This window comes from Saccopteryx leptura, chromosome 3 (assembly GCF_036850995.1).
Source record: "Saccopteryx leptura isolate mSacLep1 chromosome 3, mSacLep1_pri_phased_curated, whole genome shotgun sequence".
Classification (NCBI taxonomy): domain Eukaryota; kingdom Metazoa; phylum Chordata; class Mammalia; order Chiroptera; family Emballonuridae; genus Saccopteryx; species Saccopteryx leptura.
In genome coordinates, this window is record NC_089505.1 from 156,330,313 (window position 1) to 156,354,392 (window position 24,080).

The 24,080-nt window shown below is 38.5% G+C and overlaps 1 protein-coding gene across 1 annotated transcript in view; it reads left to right on the forward strand.

Moving 5' to 3' along the window:
• The window catches only part of ADGRL2 (adhesion G protein-coupled receptor L2), a 555,395-nt gene that overhangs the window by 144,019 nt on the left and 387,296 nt on the right, over positions 1-24,080 (forward strand). The window contains exon 2 of the mRNA XM_066376638.1: positions 772-877. The gene's annotated coding sequence lies outside the window, so the exon portion shown is untranslated. The remainder of the gene's footprint in view (positions 1-771; positions 878-24,080) is intronic.

The following is a 24,080-nucleotide window of genomic DNA, read 5'->3' on the forward strand; positions in this document are numbered from 1 at the left end:
AGAGAAGCTGTAATCCAGTACAGATTTCCGTGGTGAATGAAGTATTGTTATGTGGACTTATCCTCCTTGCTTGTACAGTTAACCAGTCACATCTGTGGCCAAAGCGCTGTCTGTGCTCACAGACAACGTGGGTTCCCTGACCCCAAGGAGGTAAGCACACGCTGGTTTAAATTGTATTGATAAGCGCAAAATAAACTTTCACCACTGTTTCACGGGGGCTGCCTTTGAAAGGGCAGAGAGGGTCTTGAAACTGAACCATTGTCAAAGACAGAGAGAGGTTTCACGAAACGAGCGGGCACTTGAGAAGCTGCAAGTGACACTAGGTGTTCAGTTTTCTAACAGGCATGATGTTAGCAGAGGGGGCTGTTAGCCAGGGGAAAGGTGGGTGTGAAAAAAGTACAGGAGCGTCTGGGGTTTCTGAATGCCGTCAGTGCTGAGAACGGGTGGAAATATGGTATACATTAAAGGAGCATCACTCATCATAAATATTCAATTTCAAGAATTTAAATAGTTTACAGACATAGAAGCTCTTGATGATTATTTTATCCAGCATTGTTGATTTTCATCCGTTGATTGTCGGCAGCCACGATAATTAATGAATAAGACCCAGGAAGTTTTGACAATAAGTCGGTTTAGTCTTAAGTCTGTGTATTTTTCCTTGCGATTACATGCCAATAAAATAACTGATTTGCTTTTTTGTAAATCAGAATTAAAGGGAGCCAAATAAATCACATCTCTGCTATTATTGGTTGTTGTTGTTTTTTCTTTTAGAGCCCAATGTTTCCAAAGGACATTAATTTTGATTCCTCTGATGAAGGCGTGTGGCTGCCACTCATGTTTGGCAAAATATTACCAAGTCAGAGCCGAAAAGAGAATTGTAAGTGAACAATATTTGAAAAGAGTTATTTTCCAGTATTTAGGATAAATTTTTCTCAGATTTCTCGATAATTCATACCAATATATTCACTTTACAAGAGATATGGAAAAAAGAGGAGAGGGAAAACACAGGTGAAAAATGATTTTTTATTCTCTAGAGGTCTGATACTATAAAAATTTTAGAAGTTTAATACCTTTCTGAAATTACATTTTATAAATAAGATCAACTTTGCAAGAAAAAAGTATATATGGAGAACATAAGCAGTTATTCGTACTTTAATGTTACAATAAAAGTATGTAAAGTATGGACATACTGGCTTCTTTGAATCTTTCAGATCAAGGAATGTTTTATGGAATTTTCCAAAATTGATATATTGCTTTTCTTTAGGAGGGAAAATATTTAGGGTAATGAAACCTTTATCACATTCAGTAGCTCTACTAAAGTGTTAACTAGATTCTGTGCCCAGGTAAAGGCCATTGGGACCTAACATAGGTGGATCTCCTTTTATTAGTAAAGTGATCCCAGAAAACATTAACTCTTTCTAATATGTGCTGTATTGAGTTTGAGTCCTGAGAATAAAATTTATAATTACCATCTCTGCTTAATTAAGGAAAACCACGACTTGATTATACCCATTACATCTTTACAAGAAAAAGTGTTTCTGAGGAAAGCACATTCTTAAAATTGCTAACATTGCAGTAAATGTATTCTATCAATAATTCTGTAGTTTCAAAAGCTATTTCACCCAATTAGGGAAAAGGAGTACCAGGCTGGTTGAGTGTAGGTGTAGCTCAAATTGACTGGAAACATTGTATAAGTTCCTGAACCTAAAGACAATGTTATTTCTAATCATATACAATTCTTTAAATCAACCCCCTCACCCCACATGCACACACCCACATATACACTCCTTAGAAGTTGAGGGGGGAAATTTTCAGTAGAAACTTTCATTAGCAGTAAATTACTCTTTGATGCTTTGGAATTATATTTTCTAAAACAGTTGCAGATTGATCAAAGTAACGATTTATTGTTATACTTTTCCATAGGTTCTGTGTAATGCAACGGTTTCATAAAGTAATAGGACTTCCTCCTTAAAAGAAAAAGTGCTCATTAGCGTTTGTAATTCCGTGTTGTGCTGCACATTAAGTGTTGTGAAAAGGTTACGGATCTACTCCCTGGAGCATCAAAAGTGTAAAGGTGATAGGTGAGAATCTCTTTGTTGCAAGTGCTGAGAAATAATCATTTAAAGGTCAGTTGCACTAAAAAAAAAAAAAAAAAAAGAACATTTGTTTAATAAGTAACTCAATTTGGGATATGCTGCACTTTTAAAGGTTACAGAGTACACCGATTTGCCAGTGATGTCAGCAAGAAGCACTATTAAAGTCAGTGGTCCTATTAAAACAGCCCTTCGTAAAATTCAGATTGCATGCCTTCTCATATATCCCAACACACATCAAAAAACTGCCTAAGCTATTTATAGTGTGGCTTCAAGTAGACATTGCCGTGTATACTCTATCTTAAGTAACCAGCTCCTCTTAAAAGCAACAGTGGGTGTTAGGTAAGAAAATATGTTAGTACACACATACATACATACCATCCCACATCTGATTCATTCTATTTTGCTTCATTCTTTCAGTTTTATTACTTTCTAAAACATGCGTACCTGTCATGAATTACAAGATTTCTCACTAGATCATACACAAATGACCATCTTATTAGAAACTCTTACATGAATGAAATATTAAATCAGCTATATAAATAACAAAAGAAAACCCCAAAAAACTATGCTACCATTTTCAATTCTAAGACCAACTTCCCTCTACTAGTCTTCCCTGAAAAAGTCAAAGAGAATTAGATTTGGCAATAAAATTGAATATTAATCTGATACTCCAGACAAAAGAGAGTTAACAATAATTGTAATATGAGCAAAAAATTTTTAATACTAGATTTTTTTCAAGATTTGTATAAAGGTGGTGGTTCATTCAATTTAACATTTATACTATTAAAACTTTGTCTTTAGGAAACCAGTGACCAACAAATATAAGTTATTTTTAAAAAATATTTAGCATTTTTGAAGCAGTGTTTTAAACTGGCAATATTTTCACTGGAAGATTAGCTTTTGGCTTGAAATTAGTATATTAATAAAATGACTTCAAGAAAACTTCTGCAGAAAGCAATCTATCTGAACACTTGATTGCTTAATCTCTAAATTTACGTTACTCTTTACATAGGCTACAAAGTTACCTAGTTGTGACATTTTGTTGGTGGTAAATAGTGAACTATCAGTTTTTAATAAGGAGTTGATCTTTAACATATGCTGAATAAGAAATTTAATTACAGTGTATTTTCATGCAAACTTCTAAGATTTATTATTTAGATTAAAGGAACTAGAAAGCTTATAATGCCTACCCTATTGCAAAGTAAGAACTGTCTTTATGTATATAAGACATTTGCAATTAGAAGAAAATACAACATTCTTATTTTAAGCAACTTAGCTAAGAATCAAGTTATTCTCTTAATTTGCCTTGCTTTTCATTTGGAATAGGGCAAAATCTATTTCCTGGGCAATTTTGCAGAGCAAAGATATTAATACTTTGGGGTTTAATTGTATCCTGTGTTTAAATACACTGTGGGTGAAACCCCAGACCTCTGCTTAATTGCTGTGAGAAAATAGCCTGATTTCTCTGAGATTAGGCACACGCTTATGTATACTTTGACCCAAGAGTGCCTCCTTCAGAATTAATCTTCTAAGGTAGAGGGATTTGCTTTTATATGTGCAGCAGGGCCATTCGTGACAAACGGGGCCTAATAAACTAACTTCACCCCCCAGACCTGCTTTGGCTGTCAATGTTTTTCTTCATCTATTCATTTCACACATCTCTTGTCCAGTGGCTTGTTAACAAAAACCCTAAACTGGGCAAGAGGAGTAACTTTAATGGTATTTTTTAATTAGAGGACTTTGAAATTTAAATTAAATACTTCGGAACTAAAACTGTTAAAAAAAACTTTCATTTTTACTAATGAAACATAAAGTGTTCTAAAATAACTACATTTAAGTAAATGCCTTGGCCCTGTGAAAAGGCAAACGATTCATATTTACTTAAAATTTTGTTCTGCAGCTGTATTTTGTTGGATCCGTCTAATGTATGAAAGCACTTTTTTCTTTCCCATCCGCTACATCAGGATTGTTTTTGTAAGATGTAACAGAATGTTCTGATTTTTAAATATTTATATTAATCAAAGTTAGGGCTGTTTATATTTTTTGGCAATAGGGCTTTTCTTTAAAAGTGATGCACTTCCATTTAACTAAACAAAAGTGTTGAAATGGCCTGTCATATAAACTTCAACCTAGTACAGTTTGTAATAGAAATTTTGAAGACAGGAAGAAGGAGAGCTAGTTTCTAGGCTTCGGGTGGAACGTGGATTAAGAAAACGTGCGACACTGGTAATTTCCAAGATTTTCCTGGGGAAACATCATTCATTGCCACTTATAAACTATTGAGTTACCAGGTGGAAAGGTTTGCATTCAAGTTTCTTGCTCTGTTTTCTTGGGGCATGGGTAACTGAAGCCTAAAAGTTGGCTAAAAAATGAAAAATCACTAATGCTGGGGCCTTACTAAACTATTCAGTACATATAAAATTTATTTATATTTTATACATTCCTAAATTAGCTTTGTAATGGGAAAAAAACACTTCATGTTACTTACCTGCAATCTTCTATATTTGTGAGCAGAAACAGCTCAAACTAAAGCATTTTTGTGATCAACTCTCCAGTTATTATTATCGCTATAAGATTTGGTTGGCTAATATGGAATCATATAGTCAATTCAGACTCTCATAAGGGATATGGAGTCTTTATTAAAGACATTTCAAAAGCAAACCAACCTTGATAAAATTCAAGTTTATGTAATTCTTCTGTAGTTCAGATAATCCCACATATTCTGGAAGCTTAATGAGCACAGCTGTAAGTCTTTAATAAAGATTTCATTGGGAATTTTGTTATTTTTATTGGGTAGTTCAAATTGCATTGATTTATTTCTATGGGAAATAATCCTCAAAAGAAAGAGCATAACCAGAATATTTAGTCCCTAACATTGAAGTTTTAAATGATTTTGCTTTCAGGGAATGGTAAGCACTTATGAAACAAACAGGAAGTATTATTATGTATTGCAGGCAGAGGGCTGAAGGGCTTCTGGTCGAACTTTTGGCCCTTCCAGAATCCCTGGTCCTTCATTATTTTGTTTAACTTGATGTAAGTCTTGACCAGTAGCTGACTCGGAGAAAACATTTCCTGACATCATTTTCAGAGGTGATGTGGGATTATTATGCTTGCCTTTTCATTTTGGGTTGAGGGTGAAAAGTCCAACGTTGGTTCCTGGTTAATACTCTATGTATGGTCTTTTAATCACCAGGTCAAGTTAATTCATTCCTCTGGCCTTTAGCATTACAACTTTATTTCCAAACATTGGTTAAAATAATCAATACATACACACACACTCACAAACACATTTAAAGAGGCAATGATGTGCTATAGTAGAACAGGGAAGAAGTAAATTCTTTTTAATTACCTCATTCATATTATGAAATGGTGAGGGAAGAGCAAAAAAGGTCAAGGTATAATAAATATAAAACTTAAATCTCTAAACTAATTTACTTTTTTTATTGTACCAGCTAAAGCCAATGAAAATAAACGTGTAGTCCATTATGTTATACCATTATGGATTATTATTAATATCTTGTTTCCAATTTTATGCAATTTTGGTATAATCCAAATCTGTGCATTAGTCTAGGTAGGGGGTTTTGCTTGAGGTAATTGACATTATATAGTCCAAAGCACAGAAAGAAGAAAACATATCTATAAGCTTTATCCATTTCCAAGCAGAGAGGGATAAGCAGACCAATTCTTCTATTGTGTGCCCTCCATCTTCATGCAGAGTTTCCTTTGAAGTCAAAGGGAGCTGGAGGAGCCAGGGCTGAGAATGTGGCTGGAGAAAAACAATGAATATTATTATCAGGTCAGATTCTCATAACCAGGCTTTATGCCACATTAACCATTGACTTCCTAAAATAGAGAGCCTTTATTATTGCTTTACTTTCTGGTTTATTCCAAGATCACTAATATGATTTCTAATAATATACTGGGGATTTTTTTTCTTAAGCGCATTTCTCTAAACTTCATAAGGCTAGATCCATAATCCAGCCCCTCAAAAATATAAAGAAATAATTTAAGAAAAAGCTGACAACTTTAAAAAGCTCTATTTTCTGCTTATCTGGAAGTCTAGATGGCAGAAACACTGGCCAATTAAACTGGCCTCCAGAATACTACAAATCAGAGACGTTATGAAGTAAGTGGGCTTTCCTACTTATAAAGCAGTTTCTCTCAGTTCTCCCTCGCTTGCTGCCACCTTCAAGGGAAGAGAAAATATAAGCTTGCATTTTTATTATCTTGCTAAACTTCAGGCTTGCTACTGCCACTTGGAAATTTATTATTCAACCGTTGTTTGTTACAAATCCCAGGGAGCATGAATGCCTGTAAATGTGTAGGAAGTAAAGTTATATAAATTTATGCAAAGAGGTACTGAAGGCATGTGCAGCTATTTGACGTAAGTGAACAGACAGGTGTCCAAAGACTCTCTTCCCTTCACAAATTCCCAACAAGAAGAAAATGATTGAATGTAGGAACTAGAATAGAACTGACCAACTTGTCAGGATGAGAAACTCTCTGAAAATAAGCCAAGTTCATATATATATATATATATATATATATATATATATATTTGTATTTGAGAACAATACGCTAAGCCATGGATAATTATTAAATATACAAAGAGGAATCACATAGTCCTTGAAAAATTTAAAGTCATGTGGGGGAGAAAGACATGTTAATAAACAATCACTGAAAGAAAAACATGGCAAACATTGTAACACAGGTGTGTCCTCAGTGCTATAAGAGCACAGAGAAGGCTATTATTAACTCTCCCTCGAGTTTGGAAGGAAGTGCTGGGTTGATCGATAGCAGTTTCACAGAAAAGTTAATAAATAAGCTGTGTCTTAAAGTATAAGCAGGTATTCACAAGCAGAAGGAAAGCACGGATTCAAACCAGAGAACGTCTCCTTCAGGGAGGAAGTGCGGAGCCTGACTGCAGTTACATGGGGTACAGGCTGTACGGTCGGGGAAAGAGTCTACGGTAATTAGATTTCAAGTTGCAGCCCAATAAACAAAGCCTTGTATGTTATGCCAAAGAGTTGAGATTTCATGTAGGAATCAGTGAAAAGTTACCAAAACGTTTACGCAGGGGGTAACATGATCAGAATTGTGTTTTCAAAGATGGTTGGCATCGAAATAGTAGAAGGCTTGGAAAGTGACAAGAATAGAATAATGGCATTAGTTATAGTGAGGCTGAGAACTAAAAATGAGGGCCTTGCCTATAGTCATAAATTAAAGAGAGATATAGGAGGTAATTTTTTTTAAATATTGGCAACCTCAAGCTATATAACTTTTTATGTGCATACTATCAGTTTATGGATCAGAGGGATATGCATGGAAAAAACATTTTTCCTGTATAGTTAATAGTAGAAGATAGTTTCTTAAGTCAGAACTCTTAAAGTGAGCCTGAGACTGAAATTTTTCTGAAAATGATTTATTGAGGGAGAGGTCTCAGCAGATGCGGAGCACAATAGGCCAAAGACGATAGCCAAGAAAGATGTGGTCTCAGGTGAAAACGGGCTTTAACTTGGCCTGGTTCTTTGGGAAACTCTGAAACACAAATGATGCTACAAGGATAGCCCCTCTTCCCCCAGGAGAGTAATTCTCAAGTGAACTGGTACTGTTCTGCTGAGGTGAACCTTTGACTGGAGTGCAGCCATGAGTTGTTAGCAGCCAAGCACTGCAGCGAGGGAACGGGAGAGGAGCCAACAAGCACCACGGCTGTCAGTCCCTCGCGATGCTCTCATATTAAATTTTCTTCATCCAGCTTCAGGATGCTGGTCAGTCATCTTCTCTGGCCTTTATGTAAGAATATGTAAGAGAAGAGTTAGCAGAACAAACTGTAGCTTCCCCTGTTACTGTTTGTCCCAAGGACATAACACAGGATAGTCATCATCTCCCTCCTCCATCCTTCTTTTGGAGGTTCCCCTGTAGGGACAAACATTTCTGCAGGTCTGGGTATAGTGCCAAGAGCGGTAAACCAAACTATTACCTCTAAAGCATCTGAGCATCTGATGACAATGCCCTAATTAGGCTGTGGTTGCTGTACTTGCTCTTTATAGTTAACACATGAGAATTCAAAATATGCCCCAGTGGGTCACCTGAGGGACAAACACATTGCTGCCTGCCCTTCATAAGTGACAGCATTGCTCTCTCTTCATGGTAATCGGGTCGGTCTCCCTGCCCATATAGTAACTGCTTTATGGCCCTGGCTGGTTGGCTCAGCAGTAGAGCATCGGCCTAGCGTGCGGGGGACCCGGGTTCAATTCCCGGCCAGGGCACATAGGAGAAGCACCCATTTGCTTCTCCACCCCCCCCCCCTCCTTCCTCTCTGTCTCTCTCTTCCCCTCCCGCAGCCAAGGCTCCATTGGAGCAAAGATGGCCCGGGCGCTGGGGATGGCTCCTTGGCCTCTGCCCCAGGTGCTAGAGTGGTTCTGGTGAGCGACGCCTGGGAGGGGCAGAGCATCGCCCCCTGGTGGGCAGAGCATCGCCCCTGGTGGGCGTGCCGGGTGGATCCCGGTCGGGCGCATGCGGGAGTCTGTCTGACTGTCTCTCCCCGTTTCCAGCTTCAGAAAAATACAAAAAAAACAAACAAACAAAAAAAAAAAAACCCAAAAAAAACTTCTTTATGCCAGCTAGTATACTAATACCAGGAAGTCAAAGTAATCTGGAAATAGCCAGAGCTTTAAAGTTACTGAAACTCTGGTTTTATCCCCTGGTAGAAGTTTCCTTCCATTGGGACCTAGAACTTCTAGACTGACCAAACCTAAAGTTGCAGGAATGGGTCACTGGAAGTGATGGTGAGTGCAGTCCATGTATATATTTACTGTTTGATTCCTGGGCTCATGTATTCTACCTGTTGGGAACAGAGCACCAGATAATATCCATTGGTTTAAAGTGTATATTATACACTTTATGGTACCCATCCTCATAGTGTGTCATCTCTAAACTGGTATTTTTCATGTACCAGAGCATGATAGGACTGGTGAACCCAGAGTCATGTGCCCACTGTCATACCTCCTTTGTCATAAAGTGAATTCCTTGGTCCAATTAACATGTTATTCATATAGTGTAAAAATGATGTTCTGCAGAACGTTTAGACAGTCTCAGTCCCTTCAGACTGGATTTTGCTGAGCTAGAGAATTAATGTAGCACTGAGACAAGGCCACACCCCTGTTGTTCAATAGTATGAATGTAAGCTATTTCTTGATCCTTCTTCCTGATGGATATTGAAAAAAAATGTTTGCCAAAACAATAACCATGTTATTGTTACCTTATATCCACTTAACGTGCCTTAGTGCATATATCACAGAGCATAGCAACTGCAGTCACAACTACAGCTTGGTTAAATTGGCTGTAGTCCACTGTCATCCACCTTGATCCATTTGGTTTGTGTATCATCTAGACTAGAGAACTACACATGAGAGTATAATGAGGATCCTTCTCCACACCCTTTATTTATTTTTATTTTTACTTTTTCATTTATTTGAGAGAGAGAGAATGGGTGGGGGAGGGAGAAAGAAAGAGAAAAAGAAGCATCAACTCATTGTTCCATTCAGTTGTACACACATTGACTGCTTCTCATATGTTCCGTGACTAGGGATTGAACCCATGACCTTGGAGCTGTGGAATACTTTACCCTCTAAGCCACCTGGGTAGGGCCTCCATACACTCTTTTAAGTCTCTGAGAATGATACTAATATGTGCAATTTACCTCAGGATGTGATCACTGATTTTAATTTTCTAACTTGGCATAGGACATGCTTTTAAGGTTTCTTATTTGTCTTTTGATAACTCACAATAGCCAACCAAGAAAACAATGGTAGTACCAACTCCTAATAGGTCTATTCCAATTATACATTCAAGGACTAGGTATATGAACACTAGGTGAGTGTGTAAATCTAGTAGACCCATCATAAAATATATTTGATTCAGGACTCCATTTACTTCCTGACATTTAAATATCACCTCTAACAAGGAGCCCACAATGATACTATTAGCATAAAATCTGATAGATACCCTGTATCTATCAGTCCTAGAAAGATATAAGTAACTTCTTTTCCCTAGTATACAGTTTCCTGAGTACATAGCTCTTATCCTTTTGGGGAGAACTGGGTAGTCACATACTTGCCATAATGTTGCTGTTCTTTTCTCATGAGGACCCAGCATCTCCTTCAGTCAATGGCTTCTACATCTGAAAACTGGCTCAGGTCTGAGGACAGAGCAAGAGTTAAGCCTCCCATCACGTTAGCTGGCCTCAGCCTTTATTCTCATCCTTTGTGTTTTTAAATCTCTCTTGATTCTGCATACCAATACACAACCTTTATGGCTGCTGCTCATCTGTTTTGCTCTTACATAAGGTGGCCATTTTCCGTTTCCATAGCTATTTTGGGACAACCTCCACCTACCTGCAAAACAGACATTTCAACCTTACTTCCCTTTGTGGTGACTGTACCAACTTTGCTTCTGACCGCTACGGGCTGCCCAGCAGCCTCTGTTAGTCTGTAACCCTACCATCCCCATTGCCACAGGACCCCCAGGCCTGTAACAGCATCACCCACTATTCCTGACCTAAAAAGCAGCAGGCTGCTGTGCTGCTGGACACTCCCCTTCCTGAGCAGACTCCTCATCACGTTCATAAACAGAATGTTCTCCAGGATCTCCTGAAGAACATAGTCACATACAGAGTTTTCAGTCTTACATAACAGGCCTATTTTTTTAATGCCCATTTTTTAAATCTGTTTTTTTCTTCCTCCACAGTCTATTATTACAGTGCTAGGATCTCTCCTCAATTTCATGTGGGCCATCACTTTTTCCAAGCAACTAAGAGCTGTCCTAGTCTTATAGACCCAGGAAGGGTGTTAAATTCTGTGTTACAACAGAGTACTACCATATCAATATATAGCTGCCCACATGCTATATTTCTATTCTGCCCACCTGGATGCAGGACCCTCAGGATTGCTCCCCATGCAACTCTGTGGACATGCATGTCAGCCAATTCCTGGCACTCTCTTTGGTACACACTTATCTCCTCCCTAAGTAGGCCATTATTTTCCTAATCTTGATAGGATGAGATATGGCCCAAATTATCCGTCTGACTCCCATGAAGACTGTCTTTATAAGAAACCTGCCACATCTGAGACTTTGGATAGTCTTCAAGAAAACACCTCTCTTTTCCAACGAGCTAAGGGCCTTACTAGCCACTACTGCACACCAAAACTGGTTAGGAGAATATGCAGATCTAAGGTTCTCAGCTACGCAGACGTTCCATCTCAAACCTCAGGATCCTACTCCTTGTCTAGGGCCCTGAATTTGGACTTGTATAGGCTGAGAATTTAATCCTCTTTAAAGTTCTGCCACTTTTACAATTATGATGTGAAACTGATCTTCAAATCTGTCTTCCCTCTAGCTAAAATAGAGGAGTGTCTCTTCAATTGTTCTTAAAAAGTCTTTCTGGCTCCCGCAGTATGCTTTAAATTCTGAATAATGGATCTGAGCCTTCATGGCAGACAGACTCTTCGATAGCTCCCGATGACCCTTAGCATTCACAGTATTGTATAATCCAATGTCTTGAGTATGGGCTGGCTTAGTGATTTACTTTTTTCTTTTAATTTAATTTTTCCTTATTTTCCAAGTGAGAGGAGGGGAGATAAAAAGACAGACTCCCATACTCCCACATGAGCACATTGGCCACAGATGGGGGTTGCAATCCATCTGGCAACCCCCATCTGTGGCCAATGCTCTGCCCATCTGGGTCATGCTCACAACCAAGCTATTTTTAGAGCCTGACAGGAGGCTACAGGGAGCCATCCTCAGTGCCCGAGGTGATTTGCTAGAACCAGTCAAGCCACAGCTGCGGGAGGGGAAAAGAGAGAGAGAGAGAAAGAGTGAGAAGGAAGTGGGGGAAAGGTGAAAAAGCAGATGGTTGCTTCTTCTGTGTGCCCCAACAGGGAATCAAACTCAGGATCTCCACACACCATGCCAATGCCCTACCACTGAGCCAACTAGCCAGGACCTTGATTTGCTTTTAACCAAGAGAATATGACAAAGTGATGGGATGTCACTTTCATGATTAGGCTATATAAGATTGTCACTTCCTTCTTGCCAGCAGAATCACTCTCTTGTTGGCTTTAATGAATTAATCTGCCACATTGGAGAGAGACCTGTGTGGCAAGGAATTTAGGATGGTCATTAGCCAACAGCTCACAAGGAACTGAACCTTGTCAACCATCACATGAGCTTGAAAGTGGATATTTCCCTAGTCATGCCTCAGGTGAAAGCCCAGTACTGGATGAGACCTTGATTGTAGCCTTCTAAAAAACCCTCTAGCAGAGGACTCAGTTAAGCCATCTGTCAGGTCAGATAAGATATATTTTGTTCACTGTGTTAAAAATGGCCCTGCCCACGTGGGGCAGCTGATTGCCTTTCATGATGTGGCAGGGGCTTTCGCACCAAAAGGTTTTAAAAAGAGGAGCTAGGAGGCCATTTGGGGAGGGAGACCATGTTGTTACCGGGGAGAGTGGCCACATTCTTGTAGGGAGAAGGAGTCCAGGCTGGAACAGGGCAGGGAAGCCATGTGGAGGAGGCAGCAAAAATGGCAGAATGGGGAAGGAGAAGCCAGTTCCTGGAGGAGAAGGAGATGGGGGACAGAGGTGAATAAGACTGGTGAGGCAGAAGCCTTTGATTCTAGGAAAACTTGGATTAGTCCGTAGCTTTGTGAGCACTGAATGAGTGGGTTTTGGAGCCCAGTGTGTGTTTTTACTTGCTTGCCGAGTGTGAGTCTAGAATAAAAGAAAACGGACCATCAGTTTTCAGCCCTGTTGATTCCTTACCATCTGTCCAAATTAAACCTGAACCTGCGTTGACCAGGTGGCTTTGATGGTGGCCATGGTTACTGGCTTTACACCATCTTAGATTCCTTATTCAAAGAAGCAGGAAGAGAGTAAGTTATACTTGTTTAAGCTGCTAAGTCTGTGCTAATTCAGTAGTAGCAACTAACAGACCATGTCATGTTCTTTCTTCCATGTATCAATGGTACTTAGTTATAATCACCCAAATCCACAGTCCTTATAATTCCAAACTTCCCCTTTCTCTCAAAGTCAGAGGCATTGCACTAGCTAAGCTATCCCTTTCTATCTGTATCTCAACCCAGCTGACCACCATGGGTGAATATTTTAGCCCAGAGTTGGCAAAGTTTTTCTGTAAAAGGCCAGATAGTTATTGTTCTAGGCTTTGCAGGCCAAACAGTATCTGTCTCAAATATTCAGCTCTGTCTGACAATACATAAATGAATGTGTTCCAATAAAACTTCATTCATAAAAAACAGTGAACTGGATTTGGCCCACAGGCCATAATCTACTGATGTCTGATCTTTACAATCTCACAGTTTGGGAATGCCAGGGTGTAAAGCCAGTAGCCATGGCCACCATCACAGCCACCTGGACAGTGCAGGTTCGCATTTGATTTGGACAGACGGTAATGAAACAACGAAGCCAAGAACTGGTGGGCCATTAGCTTTAATCCTAGCTTGCACCTGGCGGGCAAGAAGTACACACAGTGGGAAAAAAATTCCCTTTCCATTCAGGACTGCCAAAGCCACTGACTTATCCAAGTTTCCTAGAATCAAAGGTTTCTACCTCACCAGCCTTATTCACCTCTGTTCCCCATCTCCTTCTCTTTGCACAAACTCTGCACAACTGGCTTCTCCTTCAGCACTCCGCCATCTTGTCTGCTTCTCCTTTCCTCCACATGGCCTTTCTCTGCTCTCCTCCTGTATGGGCTCCTCTGCCCCATTTTATAGTGTAGAAGTCAAAACCTTTAATCCAATATGCAAATAAGGAAGTCTCTGATACAAAGTCACTTATCTGAGGCATAATAGGATTCCTCATGAGACTGCACCACCCCACATCATGCAACAGTCAAGGGTGTGGGGAAAAGCTTAGTCTTAAAACTAAGCCTTAGGCTATAATGATTCTGCCTGCTTACAGCCTGTCCCCCACACTGATGCAAACTATAAGTGAGCAAACATATATATCAAATTTACAAACTTATTTGACCAACACTGGGTCTAACAATTCTGTACCTAACACCAGTGACAGGCTCTTCATTGCCATCCTTCTCCAGAATCCCACCTTAGGCTCTGCTTCCTAGGTCCACTTGCAGTACCATCCATCTTGGTTGGGGTTCCTCAAAAGCAGAACCTAAGGAAGAGCTTTTTATAAAAGTGATTTATTGAGGGAGTGCTTTTGGGAGAAGTGGAAGGAAGTAGACAAGAGGGCAAGGGAAGAAGTTAAGCGAGGATTTGTGTTCAAGGGACCTGAATCGCCAGCAGTCAATCCATGCTTGCACAAGAGGTGGGGTGCTGAAAGGGGAGGACTTTTTACTATCAGTTCCTCATTAGCTGCTGGCCACCCCAGGGGAGAACACTCCAAACAAGATCGTTTCCCTTCAGAGAAGCAAAGGACAGCTGTTAGTTAACCAGAGCTCCTGGCAGCTGGGGTATGGGTGCTTCCCTAGTGCTACCCTGGGGCGAAACTGTTACCCCAATTAAACTTTTGTTAAGAGCCTGGAAGCATTTTCACTCATTTCTAAGGGATAGAAATGGGGTGGTTAAAATACAAAGAATATTAATGATGCCAAAAACGATGCAAAACAATTTCTGTTATTCTTTGTTACATACTTTATAGATGTTGCTGATTACCATTTTCCTTAGTCCATTTGTCATAACTAAAATTAGCATAGTTAAAGAGGATAAAATCGAATGACAGTCTGGGGAGCAATTAACAGAAACATGGGTGGTACCAAGATGCAAAGCAAATAACCCAAAGCTCTCCTATCATCTAGTGCTCACGATTACAGAGTATAATAGAATCACCACAGAGCCTTGGTGCTTCTGTTTCTATCCCATTCTATTTTATGCCAGCTATCGGAACCTGAGCAAGTTACCTAAACTTTTGTGTCTTCATTTCCTATCTGTAAAATGGAGCTAATATTAGTATCTACTCCAGAAGGTTATTGCTGGGAAAATGAACACATGGAAATGTGTACAACAATGCTTGGTACATAGTACACACTCGGTAAATGTAAGCTTTATTGTTATTGTTGTTGGTTTAACATTTATTATCATCATTAACCTATTGTTTTATATAAATATATGCTCTTTTTTTTTTACCAAGGAACAATTTTTACTTTGTAAACCTATTTATTTTATTTTAAGGATATTATAGATAAAATATTATATTAGTTATACTTGTTCAGGTATACAAAACAGTGATTTGATACTTTTATTGTTATATACAAAGTAGCCTTAATTTCACTGTGTGTTATGGGCTCAATTTACTCTTAGTCCTGCACTTCAGAATACTAGAAAATAGTTTGCTCTCAAGCACAAATCCAAGTCTCCTTCCTAGACCCCAAGGGAAATCATGCAGAGTCATATTCTTGAGCCCCTTCTATAGAGAAAGAGTTGAAAGTGTACATATACTTCTAAGCAAAAACCATGAAAGAAATTTTTTTCTTCCTCCACATCTAAGGCAATTATCCTTTAGTAATAAAACTTTAAGAGCCTCCAATTTTTTTGCTGGACTAGGCAATGGTGCAGTGGATAGAGCACTGGCCTGGGACTCTGAGGACCTGGGTTCAAAACCCAAGGTTGCCAGTTTAAGCACGGGCTTATCCGGGTTGAGCTCAGGTTCACCTGCTCGAGTGCAGGGCCGCCAGATTGAGCATGAGGTCATAGACATGACCCCATAGTTGCTGTTTTGAGCCCAAAGGTCGCTGGCTTGAAGCCCAAGATCACTGGCAAGGGGTCCCTGGCTCAGTTGGAGCCTGTACCCCTCCCCCTCAGGTACGTATGAGAAAGCAATCAATTGTCTATGGGCATACCACCCTCAATGTGCTGAATCTTGCCTGATCTCAGAAGCTAAGCAGGGTCAGGCCTGGTTAGTACTTGGATGGGAGAAAGCGGTCAATGAACAACAAAAGTGATGCAACCATGAGCTGATGCTTCTCATCTCTATCTCTTCCTGCCTGTCTGTCCCTCTCTCTGTCTCTCTCTCTCTACAAAAAAAGGGGGGCCTCCAATTTTTGGTAAAGTAAAATTATGCCTTACTTTTGTGAAGTTTGGTAGTCTGGATGACCATAAACAGGAATCTTTAGAGAGTTCAAAAATATTCGGTAGTTTTTATAGATAGATTTGCAAGAATGTATATGGAAACTCATAAAGAATATTATTGGTTGTATATTTATATACAATGCTTCAGGAGATAACTCTCCTACTTTTCAATTTATAAAATTACTTTTGAATTTATAATAATTCTGAGAGTACAAGATTCTATACCTGGACCCACATAAAATATATTGGATCCCCATTGTCAGTCTAGTGTTTCTGATTTTTCTTTTCATCTTTATAAATTACTGCTTCTCATCATCTTTATAAATCACTGCTCAAAAAACCAGAAAATAGGAACCTAGCAACCATGGAGATTTGGAGGGAAGATTAAAACTATTTGATGAGTGAAACATCTGGAAAGGGATCATGGCCTCATTATCTTTCAAAAATACTTAATGAAACTCTCCTTTTAGTTCACTGAAGAATTGTCAGTGGAAGTGCTTCATCAAACACTAGCTAAGAAAATGTATGCCAATGCTTTGGGTAAGTCAAGTTGTCATTATACTCCATAAATATTTATTCTGCAGATGGTATTTAAACCTACCAGTTTCCTTTTCATAAAGAAACGTTAAGTTAGTATATTTATTTTATATTACACACTTCTCAACAGTTGGGACTTTTAAAAGCATTTATTCTATATTTTTTCTTATTTAAAATCAGTGGCTTGAATTGAACAGGTCATAATATAGTAGGGATTTTCACACTTATCAAGTGAAAGATTGGTCACAACAACTTTGTCTTTTCCTTGGCAATGTAAAAACCTGATTAAAAAATTAGAAGTTGCCTAACTTCTAATCCACTGTGGTGGTGCAGTGGATAAAGCATCAAACTAGAATGCTGAGGTTGCTGATTTGAAACCCCGGGCTTGCCTGGTCAAGGCACATATGGGAGTTGATGTTTTCTGCTCCTCCCCTCTTCTCTCTCTCTCTCTCTCTCTCTCTCAAATAAATAAATAAATAAATAAGATTAGAAATCCTTTGGGAGTCCTGCTCTTCAGAAAGAAAATATTTAAAATCAGTAAACTATTGGACAGCATACAGCTTTTGAAAGATAATTAAACTGGAGAACTAAATTATTTTTTACCCAAATATGATCATGCCTTTCTGATTTAAAAGCTCATTTTTTAAAAAGCCTCATTCTTTTATTAAGGACTTAAGTATAATATAATAAGGAACAACTGGTGTCATGTGAATCAAAAAACACATTAAATATCAACACACTGCACGGTGTCTATTTGATTCAATCCTTGGACACTTATTGAGCACTGACTAAATGCCAGGGACTGTGACAAATGCTAAGAATGCAAAAGCAAATTGGTAGTTACTGCCTTCAGGGAACTCATAGTCTAATTAATGCAGACAACAGCCACTCGGCAACTATCTACAATCCAGTATGACAAATGCTGTACTAGCACCATCAGCTAAGTATTGTGGAAGCAGGGAAAAAAGTGCCCAAATGTGGTTTAAAAGTTAGAAATGCAACAAGAATTTTTTTCTGACCCAAGGATCACAAAGAGTTAGTCAGTATATGAATTAAGATTAGCAAAAGCCTTCATGGGAGCAAATATAGAGGAAATTTCTTAACTGTGGCTTCCTAGGAAAAATGAAAGTAAAAATCTCTAGAGAACCACAAGATTGTGAGCAATGTGCCCATTTTAACATCTCAAGAATATTTTGATGGGATCCAAGTTGTGACTTTAATGAAAGACCTCATTCTGTGCAATAGTATCCCTGTAACTGCTAAAATCATTAACAATTACAAATAACCATTATTCAACATGGCAATCTACCACATGCTAAAACTAAATTTGCACTGTAGAATGCTCAGTTCTGAGGCAATTGTGGTCACAATTGATTAATATCTAAGAAAATTATGGTGTGACAAAACTGAAGTGAAATGCTCAGCTCTTCATTGAGTTAATCAAACTTATTTAGTCAGCAAGATATAATTACATGAACCTGCAATGTGAATATATTGCTTTGACATTTGCTACCTTATCTCCTTAGGCTACTAAACATACCATCAACTACCCTCCTAGTTTACTTCCACAATGTGTAGATTTTTTTTTTTCCTAGACAGATTTTTGAATAAGGTCGTTAAAGAAACAAAAATGTCTGGCTTGGCAAAAAAAAAAATTTTCCCCTGAAAATTTCCCACACTTTTGCTTTTATGGGGAGGTAACACAGGGTGAAAGTGTTTTCAATTTGCCTCCTCAGCATTCAGCTTTCCCTTTGACAGACTGTGTAAGACTACTGCTGCTTAAACTCTTCTCTCTGTCTGTCCCCCACCTGTCTGTTTTTGGTCATTGGGATGGTTGTGCCTTACCTTTCTGAATATTTGAATAATATGATTAACTTTTCAAAGCATCCTACAACACAAAGATTTAAATACAGTTCCTGCCCTGTGAATTTATAATATAATGAAAAGAAACTTATCAAACAAAGAAAAAATGGAAATATATTTTTCCCCAGAAAAGTAGTGACAATAGGGAAGAAACAATGTCAATTTTCTAATCCTTTGCCTTTACATCTGTCATTTTGGGGAGAGGGTTATGTGGATGTTGGGTAGTATTACAACAGGACTTGAAAAGTTACCCTCATTCCTGGTGCTAATTCTCTACCCTTGGTCAATAACTTTCTATCTTACATTATTACTTTCTGATATTTTTCTCCTTCACTCACAGCTAGAGAATCATCTTTGAAAATATTTTACATCCGACTTAGACTTTGAAAAACACAATAGCGATAGCTAATAATAATGATTAAAATATGTGAATTCATTTAGTGTTTCACAAATTTCAGAACACTTTGCACATGTTGTCTTATTTGATCCTCCCCATAACTGTGTGGACAGGTGTTATATTTTTCATTTTACACAAGAGAAATTTAACTACTTTGATTGGGTTTCCCCAGAAGCTTAAGACAGGGATTCAAGTGTAACTAATTTATATGAGGCTGATCCCAGAAAATACTGACAGGAAGTGAGAAATGAGACAGGGAATGGAAGAAAGCCATGAAGTGTACTTTCAAGGCAGTTTCCAATTTGGCACCTGGAGTTTGGTCCTGCTGGAGAACTCAGAAGGTTGGTATAAAACACAGCACGGTATTACCCCAGCCAAGGGGTGAAGAAGCTGGGATACTTATCCATGAACTTCCCCTCCATCTTCTGTTGAAGTTGGCCTCCATAGATAACCACTCTAAGGTACTTTGGTTTTCCTTTTTTGTAAGCTGAGCATATTCTCAAAGCCAGAAAAAAAAAGTCTTTAGTCCTAGGTGTTCACAGTAAGCATTCTTCAGGGTTTAGAGGCGAACGCTTCAGGAATGTCTGTGGGGGCAAGACAGACTCTACTAACTAAGCTTAGCAAGGTGAAGCAATTTCCCCATCCACAGTTATACAGGTAGCAAAGTCAAGGTCAGAAAGAGAACTAGGCCCTTGATTCTTTGGTAGATTCACTGTTATAGGAAAAATAGATGGCATGCCTTGTGCTCTAAGTATAAATTAGGAAGTTAGAATAGAGAAAAGAGAATATACTAAAACAAAAAGGTATTCTTTGAAAGGGGCTTATGGTAATTAAAGATTTATTTAGTTTATACATATAATAAAAATTTTCAAAACTTACAGCTTTTACAGAATGCAAAGAAATATCAATATATTGTCCTGTACAAATCAAGCATACTAATACCCTGCCAAAATACATACATTGCCAAAGTCTTCAGTCCAATGGGAGGCATTTTGCCAAAGACGTTGGAAAAAATTTTTATATTTACAAATGCCATAATACATTTAAAGAACATGTAGATTGTGGAAAAATATGACAAAGAAGTGGTTAGGCAAATATTATGTGGAAAAGTCACAGCCAACATGTATGTGTCACCACTTGACAGCCTCTTCATGTCAACATCACTCAATCATCAGTATTAGTAGGTTTCCATAGTTGTGAAATATTTGCATACAGATGTGAAGGTATTCTTGTGGCTTACTCAATAAATAAGAATGGGGCTTTATGCACCCCTGAGTTTTCAATTAATGTTGTTGACAGAATGAATGGCTATTTATGCCAACCAGTCTTTCATGTTCATTCATGGTACACAATACCTAAGTCTTGAAGATCTCATCTAAATGCCTCCCTTCTTAGGAGGGTGCTTATGGATTCCATTGTATATATAGGGTAGCATAAGGTTCAATGATTCTATCTAATCAGCAGAGTGGCCCTTACACTTTAGCAAAGGCTGCTGGAGCCTTTGTTCTGCAATGGAGCATTATCCTTCAACTTCTACAATAACTCAAGTGTCTGATTGTACAAAGAACTTAGGCAACCAATGCCTGAACTTAACTTTCCCAAGTATACCCATCCTCATCACATACTAGCACTCAAATGTTTGAGGGAAATATACCTACATGAGAAAATAATTTTCTTATGTGTAGTAAATCTTCCTACACTCATCCATCTGACTGTGTGAACAGCGACCTACTACATAGTTGGAAACCAATAAATGCTTATTGAACTTAATCAAGAAGCAAGTTGCAAAACTATCAGACTTGGCCACTGTGTATTCTAAGATTTCTATAACATGATACAGTTTCTGGGAGGCAGAAGATAACTGTGAGTGCCCTCCTCCACCCCACTGTTCCACGATCTCTTCTAGCAAGAAAAGGAATAAGTAAATGTCATTCTAAAAAGGTGTTCATAGTAAATGAGTAAAATTTCACTTTTCTACTTGGAGTAGAATTGGAGAATTCCAATGGGCTTACTCATTAATCATATTAATTAAAATTAAAACAAGAATTTTTCTTTCTATACAGTCTTGTTTAAAAAAAAGAACTTTCACAGATCCATGATCTCTTTTTTGTCACACAGCCATATGCAATGACTAAGTATTACTGTCTCCATTTTCTTAGATGAGAAAATAGAATGACTAAGCTTAAATGATTTTCCCAAAGTTGTTTATTTAAGTGGAAGGAAAACCAGAATTCCATTCAGGTGGCATCAGAAACTGGGATGATGATGCAAATTCATTAAATGTAATCTAAAATAGCACACTTTGAAGATTCAAACTGCGTTTCCCAAGCTTTGCGACTCCATGCAGAAAGTACAGGCATGTTTGTTTACTTCTGCAAAGCAAATTAAATGTGTAGTCCATGCATTATTTATGTCTATTATTTTAATTCCAAGAAGTATGTATATCAAATTGCCTTTACAAGAGAAACTGTATTAAAACAACTTGTATTTACATGCCTTTTTAGTTTACACTTGAGTGTTTATTTTACCACTAACTTTAGGACAGTGATATAACATGACACTGTTTTCAAAATCTGACGTGCGAGTGGCTGTTCCATGGCACAGATCAGTGTTTGTATCCCAGGGAACTCCAGCCTGGGATGGGATGGACCAAGACGGGAGGCTCCTTGTTAAGGGTTCATCTGCAAACAAGTGAAGAAGTCAGACCAAATGGTCACCAAAGGCCTTGAATTAGGAATTAACTCAAGGATCTATTTAGAGTTTTACAACATTTGCTCATCATTTCTAGAAGAATCTCGGTGGTTCTAACCCATCTCTAACTTCTTATTCTTTTCAAATGGAGCTCATTTCCTCTGGAAATCTTTCTCCTGCTCTAGAGCAAGCAGAGATAAGAAGGGGAAGGAAGCAAGCAGAGATAAGAAGCGACCCTGCGTAGACCCCACGCCTCTTAGAGCTAGTTTAGGTCAAATGCAGGGAGATGCCTGGGCAAATATCCAAGGTCTCTTGGAAAGACCACCGGCCAGAGAGGTCACCCCTTGTTTGCAGTTATGCTCTATCACTATCAAAAATTTAAATTTGGAAGAGAAATTTAGAGAGTATTTCATACAAATACGTTCACTGGATAGAGATTAGGAAACAAATCTCTGAAAAGTAAAAATGATTTGCCCAAGTCAATGCCAAAGTTAAAGATAAAACATACCTCTCAGAGTGGAATAAAATATATTCATTTAAAAATATGAAACATAATCAAGAGAGACTAGTGGTGAGTCTGGTAAACCATTTATGAGCACAAGATTTTGAAATAAACCTTGATTTACTTAGAAGCCTTGAGAAGAATACAAGTCAGTTTGGCCTCCTTGCCTAAATAATGAGGTTAATATTTAGTTCTGAAAAGGCTTAGATCTGTCATCTAAAGCCTTAAATCATATTCACTCAATGAATGCTTAAGCATTATAGTAATGAAAAGGCACAGCCTTTTGAAACACAGGGGCTGCTGATATATTCTAAAATAATGAGTATGCGTCCACCCTGTGCATAGGTGCTCATTGGTGAGAGAAGGGCATGACTAGAAACTGCTCTCTCCGTGGTGCAGTGTGGGGCTGAGCAGGATGATTTATAAACCTCAACACATTGAGGACCAAAAAAATAAATCATTAAGTAGCATGGCTCATGATTCAACTAGTTTTTTCTCCCTCTTCTCTCATGAGTAATAAATTGCGTGGCCTTTAATAATTTATAGGAGATGTTGTTATAATGTGAGAATATTAACTCTGGTGAGTCTTTTAATTTGCTTGTGATGTCAATAGTGTACTGAAGTGTTTCTTCTACAGGAGAGCAATACTGCTGGTGCACAATTGTATTTTGACACTTTGGTTAGTCAGAGGCTCCTGAGGACTAGAAGAGACAGTTCACTTTAGCACTGAGCTGATCAATTGTGTGCATGTCCCTCAGGAATTACATGCCACAGAGAGAATCAAACCCAAACGTTTAAAAGCACTTAGAATCATATTAGCACATATAACAATTGTTCCCATGTCCTTTTGGAAGCATAATATAACAAAGGTCATTTTATTTTTGCCAAGGACTACTCCTTAGGCATGTTAGGAAAAAAGTTAAAATAGAAGAACGAGAACATTTTTAAAATGACAAAATGAAACACCAGGAAAGCCACCGAAACATTCTAGATTTATTTGGGAAGGTGGCCAATCTCTTCCCAGCTAAGTCCTTCAGAGATTCCCCCAGATGTTATCTCATTATTCCACAAATACGTAATAATGGTGACCCTATCGTATTTCAAGAATAATTCCTCACTGTCCTACTTGTGCTTCTACTCTAGAAAGAAAGAGCCATATAACACCCTAGTGATCATCAGAACAACAACAAAAAAAAACAACTCCCAAAAACAAAAAACAAAAACATGCATGAAAAAAAGTCAAAGCAGAATAAGACAAAAGGGAAGAGGAAAAGTTCTTTTTTTAAATTTTTATTTATTTTTATTTTTTTTATTTTTCTAAAGTTGGAAATGGGGAGGCAGACAGACTCCCGCATGCGCTCGATCAGGATCCACCGGCATGCCCATCAGGGGGCAATGCTCTGTTGCAACCAGAGCCATTCTAGTGCCTGAGGCAGAGGCCATAGAGCCACCCTCAGTGCCTGGGACAACTTTGCTCCAATGGAGCCTTGGCTGCGGAAGGGGAAGAGAGAGACAGAGAGGAAGGAGAGGGGGAGGGGTGGAGAAGCAGATGGGCGCTTCTCCTGAGTGCCCTGGCCGGGAATCAAATCCGAGACTCCTGCATGCCAGGCCGATGCTCTACCACTGAGCCAACTGGCCAGGGCGAGGAAAAAGTTCAAGAAATGATGATGCTATGAGAAAAGAGAGTGACAGGACTGAAGAGACTCAGAGCATCAGCAAGTCACTATTCTCAAATTTTAGCTTTATTCTGGAAGCCACACATATAAATGAAGACCTACCTCTTTTTGTGTTTCAAAGGATAAAAAGTAAAGCATTAAATTTCAGAGATTAAAATTGAAGTGACCGACATAGGAAGAAACCAGCAAAATGAGAGAGTACAGGAATAATTGGGTG